Raw genomic sequence first — 7094 nt, 5'->3', positions numbered from 1 at the left:
TATCACTCCTCTTTAACATAGTACTGGAAGTACTTGCTATAGTGATCAGGCAAGAAAAATATCAGGCCGGAGATGCCAGCACCCTTCTGCCTCTCTACTCTGCTGTCCTGCATTTTCGGCCTGATTTCACCCTTGGTGCGGCTCATCAGCCAGCCTGCTTTCCTGTGAGCTTTCCGGGGAGTCTGCCTTCCCGTGAGCCTTCCGTGGAGGTGAGTCGACACGCCCAGAAAGGGAGGAGCCACTGAACTTCGCTGGATCTCAGATGCCAGCACCCTTCTGCCTCTCTACTCTGCTGTCCTGCATTTTTGGCCTGATTTCATCCTGGGTGCAGCCCATCTGCCAGCCTGCCTTCCTGTGAGCCTTCCGTGGAGGTGAGTCGACACGCCCAGAAAGGGAGAAGCCAGAGGAGCACGGTTGCTCCGCTCCCCTTCGCGACGGTGCACAGCATTTAGCCAATGAATACAATCACAACACGTAGAAAAACACGCAGTACTAGTGTGACAATGGGGAAACAACATGGGCCAGTGCCAGACATAGAGAATGAAGATGGCAACTCTGATGACTTGAACATGATCAACCACCTAGTCAGTCTCTCAGATAAGGAGTTTAGAGTTGCAATATGGAACATGTTCAAAGAACTCAAACAAAGTATAGAAGAGAAAACTAAAAAGAATCAGGAGAATATGAAGATAGAAATGAGAAAACTCCAAACGGAAATTTCAGATCAAATAACAGGTCTGAGAAACTCAGTAGATGAATTGAAGAAAAACATGTTTGAGATTTCCCACAGGTTAACAGCAGCTGAGGATAGAATCAGTACACTGGAAGATGAGATACATAACAATTACATACAGCAGAAGAAATTGGAAAAAAGCCTCAAAGCAAATGATCAAACAATGGAAAAATTACTCAAAGAATGGGAACAGATGAAAATAGAAGTCTATGATAAGCTCAACAGAAACAACTTAAGAATCATTGGAGTCCCAGAGACTCAGGAAGAAAATCTCCGGGAAGAATCAACAGTCAAGAACATTATTAAAGAGAAACTACCAGAGATAATGAATACATGTGATCAAATCCTGCATGCCCGAAGAGTACCAACTAAAAGAGACCCCAGAAAAAACACCCCAAGACACATCCTAGTCACAATGACGAATCCCATAGATAGAGACAGAATTCTGAAAGCAGCAAGATCGAAAAGAGAAATTACATTTAAGGGAACATCCTTGAGATTTACTGCAGACCTGTCACCAGAAACACTCAAGGCCAGAAGGCAGTGGTGGGACATAGTGACAAAACTCAATGAAATAAATGCTTCGCCTAGAATACTGCACCCAGCAAAACTCACTTTTAGGTTTGAAGGAACAATACATAGTTTCACAGACAAACAACAGCTCAAAAACTTCACAGACTCAAAACCATTCTTAAAAGAAAAACTGAATGGCATATTTTAAGACAAGGCTTACCAACAGACACACCAAACTTTAATATAAAGATGGCACTAACTCCCAGGACAATTCTTTTTCTCAATGTCAATGGACTAAATGCACCAGTTAAGAGACACAGAGTGGCTAAATGGATCAAAAAACTCAATCCAACCTTCTGCTGCCTACAAGAAACGCACCTGAATAGTCAGAACAAACATAGACTCAAAATAGAAGGCTGGAGGAAAATCATCCAAGCAAACAACACCCAAAAAAAAGCAGGAGTGGCCATATTAATATCAGATGATGCAAACTTTATACTTAGGAAAGTAGTAAGGGACAAAGATGGACATTTTGTATTAATCAAGGGATATGTACAGCAGGAAGAAATCACCCTCCTAAACATATATGCACCGAATGAGGGGCCAGCAAAATATTTAATACAACTGTTGACAAATCTGAAAAATAATATCAATAACAACACAATAATTGTGGGAGACCTCAACACGGCATTGTCAACACTAGACAGGTCAACCAGACTGAAACCCAACAAGAATATACTAGACCTGAGGAGAGAAATGGAAGTAAGAGGCCTAGTAGATATATACAGGACACTCCACCCCCAGAAGCCTGGATACACATTTTTCTCTAATGTACATGGGACATTCTCTAGGATAGACTACATGTTAGCACACAAAACATATCTCCATAATATCAAGAGGATAGAAATTTTGCAGGCTGCCTTTGCTGACCACAAAGCCCTGAAATTATATATAAACTACAAAGGGACACAGAAGAAAAATTTTAACACCTGGAAGTTAAATAGCCTCATACTGAATAATCAGTGGGTCCGAGATGAAATCAAAGAGGAAATCAAAACCTTCCTGAAAACAAATGACAATGGAGACACAATTTATCAGAACCTATGGGACACAGCAAAAGCAGTACTGAGAGGAAAATTTATAGCTTTGCAAGCACACATCAGGAAAGAAGAAGGGGCATACCTGAATAGCTTAATGACGCAGCTCATAGAATTAGAAAGTGCTCAACAAAAGGATCCAAAAATAGGGAGGCAGAAGGAAATAACAAAGCTGAGAGCAGAAATCAATGAAGTGGAAACCAGAAAAACCATCCAAAAGATCAACGAAAGCAGAAGTTGGTTCTTTGAAAAAATAAACAAGATTGATAGACCACTGGCAAAACTAACAAAGAAAGAAAGAGAGAGAAACTTGATAACTCGTATTAGGAATGAAAAAGGAGAGATCACTACTGATATGGTAGAGATTCAAAGGGTAATCAGAAACTACTTTGAGAAACTCTATGCCACTAAAAATGAAAACCTGGAAGAAATGGATAAATTTTTGGAATCTTATAATCTTCCACGATTGAATGAAGAGGATGTAGCATATCTAAACACACCCATTACTATTGAGGAAATTAAGAAAGTAATCAAATGTCTGCCCAAAAACAAAAGCCCAGGCCCAGATGGATTTACTAATGAATTCTTTCAAACCTTTCAAGAGGAACTACTACCAATCCTGGCAAGACTCTTTCATGAAATTGAAAAAACAGGAAAACTTCCAAATAGCTTTTATGAAGCCAACATTACCTTGATACCTAAACCAGACAGAGATGCTACGAAAAAAGAAAATTACATACCAATATCGCTGATGAATGCAGATGCAAAGATCTTCAACAAAATCCTGGCAAATAGGATTCAATGCCTCATTAAGAAGATCATCCACTACGATCAAGTAGGTTTCATTCCAGGAATGCAAGGCTGGTTTAACATCCGTAAATCTATCAAAATAATACACAACATCAACAGCAAGAAAAATAAAAATCACATGATCATATCAATCGACGCAGAGAAAGCATTTGACAAGGTCCAACACCCATTCTTGATCAAAACTCTCAGCAAGATGGGAATGGAGGGAACCTTTCTCAATATAGTTAAGACCATCTACCACAAGCCAGAGGCAAATATTGTCCTCAATGGAGAAAAACTGAAAGCCTTTCCTCTAAATTCTGGCACAAGACAAGGCTGTCCTCTCTCACCACTCCTATTCAACATAGCACTGGAAGTACTCGCTATAGCGATTAGGCAAGAAAAGGATATCAAGGGAATACAGATAGGAAAGGAAGAAGTCAAGCTCTCACTGTTTGCAGATGACATGATACTCTACTTAGAAAACCCCAAAGACTCTATCAAAAAGCTTCTAGAAACAATAGACTCATATAGCAAGGTGGCAGGCTACAAAATTAACACACAAAAATCAATGGCCTTCCTATACACCAATACTAATAAGGAAGAAATGGACATTAAGAAAACAACTCCATTCACTATAGTGTCACACAAACTCAAATATCTTGGAATCAACTTGACTAAAAATGTGAAGGACCTATACAAGGAAAACTATAAAACTCTGCTCCAAGAAATAAGAGAGGACACGCGGAAATGGAAGCATATACCCTGCTCATGGATTGGCAGGATTAACATCATTAAAATGGCAATACTCCCCAAAGCACTGTACAGATTTAATGCGATCCCCCTAAAGATACCCATGACATTCTTCAAAGAAGTGGACCAGGCACTTTTGAAATTTATTTGGAACAATAAACACCCTCGAATAGCTAAAGCAATCATTGGGAAAAAGAATATGGGAGGAATTACTTTCCCCAACTTTAAACTTTACTACAAAGCAATAGTTATCAAAACAGCATGGTATTGGAATAAAGACAGGCCCTCAGATCAGTGGAATAAGCTTGAATACTCAGAGAATGTTCCCCAGACATACAATCATCTAATTTTTGATAAAGGAGCAAAAAATCCTAAATGGAACAAAGAAAGCCTCTTCAACAAGTGGTGTTGGCAAAACTGGGTAGCCACTTGCAAAAAATTGAACTTAGACCCCCAGCTAACATCATGTACGAAGGTAAAATCCAAATGGATTAAAGACCTCGATATCAGCCCCAAAACCATAAGATATATAGAACAATACGTAGGTAAAACACTCCAGGACATTGAGGCTAAAGGCATCTTCAAGGAAGAAACTGCACTCTCCAAGCAAGTGAAAGCAGAAATTAACAGATGGGAATATATTAAGCTGAGAAGCTTCTGCACCTCAAAGGAAATAGTGCCCAAGATACAAGAGCCACCCACTGAGTGGGAGAAACTATTCACCCAATACCCATCAGATAAGGGGCTAATCTCCAAAATATACAAGGCACTGACAGAACTTTACAAGAAAAAAACATCTAATCCCATCAAAAAATGGGGAGAAGAAATGAACAGACACTTTGACAAAGAAGAAATACAGATGGCCAAAAGACACATGAAAAAGTGCTCCACATCACTAATCATCAGGGAGATGCAAATCAAAACAACGATGAGATACCACCTCACACCACAGAGAATGGCACACATCACAAAGAATGAGAATAAACAGTGTTGGCGGGGATGTGGGGAGAAAGGAACTCTTATCCACTGCTGGTGGGAATGCCGTCTAGTTCAACCTTTATGGAAAGCGATATGGAGATTCCTCCAAAAACTGGAAATCGAGCTCCCATACAATCCAGCTATACCACTCCTAGGAATATACCCTAGGAACACAAAAATACAATACAAAAACCCCTTCCTTACACCTATATTCATTGCAGCACTATTTACCATAGCAAGACTCTGGAAACAACCAAGATGCCCTTCAACAGACGAATGGCTAAAGAAACTGTGGTATATATACACAATGGAATATTATGCAGCTGTCAGGAGAGATGAAGTCATGAAATTTTCCTATACATGGATGTACACGGAATCTATTATGCTGAGTGAAATAAGTCAGAGAGAGAGAGAGAAAAACGCAGAATGGTCTCACACATTTATGGGTTTTAAGAAAAATGAAAGACATTCTTGCAATAATAACTTTCAGACACAAAAGAGAAAAGAGCTGGAAGTTCCAGCTCACCTCAGGAAGCTCATCACAAAGAGTGATGAGTTTAGTTAGATAAATAACTACATTTTGAACTGTCCTAATAATGAGAATGTATGAGGGAAATTGAGAACCTGTTTAGAGTACAGGCGGGGGTCGGGTGGGGAGGAGGGAGACTTGGGACATTGGTGATGGGAATGTTGCACTGGTGATGGGTGGTGTTAAAAAAAAAAGAAAAAAAAAACAAGAATTCATTAAGCAAACAATTGTTTAGAACATAATCTAGATCATTAGAATTTATGAGTACAGACTTTCAAATGAAGAATAGTTCTTTTTCAACAAATCTTGAGAACTGAGGGAGAGGGGTGGCATGGGAGTTAAAAAAAATAAAAAAATAAAAAAAAAGAAAAGAAAAATATCAGGCCGGCGAGGTGGCGCTAGAGGTACGGTGTCTGCCTTGCAAGCACTAGCCAAGGAAGGACGGCGGTTTGATCACCGACTGTCTTATATGGTCCCCCCAAGCCAGGGGCAATTTCTGAATGCTTAGCCAGGAGTAACCCCTGAGCAACAAACGGGTGTGGACTGAAAAAAAATTAAGCAAATCCAGATAGGAAAGGAAGAATTCAAGCTCTCACTGTTTGCAGATGACATGATACTCTACTTAGAAAACCCTAAAGACTCTACCAAAAAGCTTCTAGAAACAATGTATTCATTTAGCAAAGTGGTAGGCTACAAAAGTAACACACAGAAATCAATGGCCTTTTTATACACCAATAATGATAGGGAAGATATGGACGTTAAGAAGGCAATAACATTCACATTAGTGCCACACAAACTCAAATATCCTGGAATCAACTTGACCAAAGACATGAAGAACCTATACAAATACATAAATAAATAAATAAATAAATAAATAAATAAATAAATAAATAAAGCCCTGCTCCAAGAAATAAGAGAGGACACATGGAAATAGAAACATTAACCCTGCTCATGTATTGGCAGGATTAACATAATTAAAATGTTAATTCTTTCCAACATTGTACAGATTTAATGCAATCCCTCTAAAGACATTCTTCAAAGAAGTGGATCAAACGGTTATGAAGTTCATGTGGAACAATAAACACCTTCGAATAGCTAAAGCACTTTGAGGGAAAAGGAATATGGGAGGCATTACTTTCCCCAACTTTTAATTGTACTACAAAGCAATAGTTATCAAAACAGCATGATATTGCAATAAATACAGACCTTCAGATTAGTGGAATAGACTTGAGTTCTCAGAGAATGTTCCCCAGACATACAAGCACCTAATTTTTGACAAAGGAGCAAAAAATCTTAAATGGAGCAGGGAAAACCTCTTCAACAAGTGGTGTTGCCAGAACTGGTGAGCCACTTGCAAAAAAGCAACCATAGACCCCCAGTTAACATCATGTACGAAGGTAAAATTCAAATGAATTAAAGATCTCGATATCAGACCTTATACTATAAAGTATATAGAACAGGGGCCAGAGAGATAGCATGGAGGTAAGCCGTTTGCCTTTCATGCAGGAGGTCATCAGTTCAAATCCCGGCACCCCATAGGCTCCCCCATGCCTGCCAGGAGCAATTTCTGAGCCTGGAGCATGGAGTAACACTTGAGTACTGCGGGTGTGTCCCAAAAACCACAAAAAATAAAAATAAAAAAATAAAGTATATAGAACAACATGTATATAAAAACTCCATGACATTGAGACTAAAGGCATCT

This window comes from Suncus etruscus, chromosome 16 (assembly GCF_024139225.1).
Source record: "Suncus etruscus isolate mSunEtr1 chromosome 16, mSunEtr1.pri.cur, whole genome shotgun sequence".
In the NCBI taxonomy this organism is placed as follows: domain Eukaryota; kingdom Metazoa; phylum Chordata; class Mammalia; order Eulipotyphla; family Soricidae; genus Suncus; species Suncus etruscus.
This window is presented reverse-complemented; position numbering follows the sequence as displayed.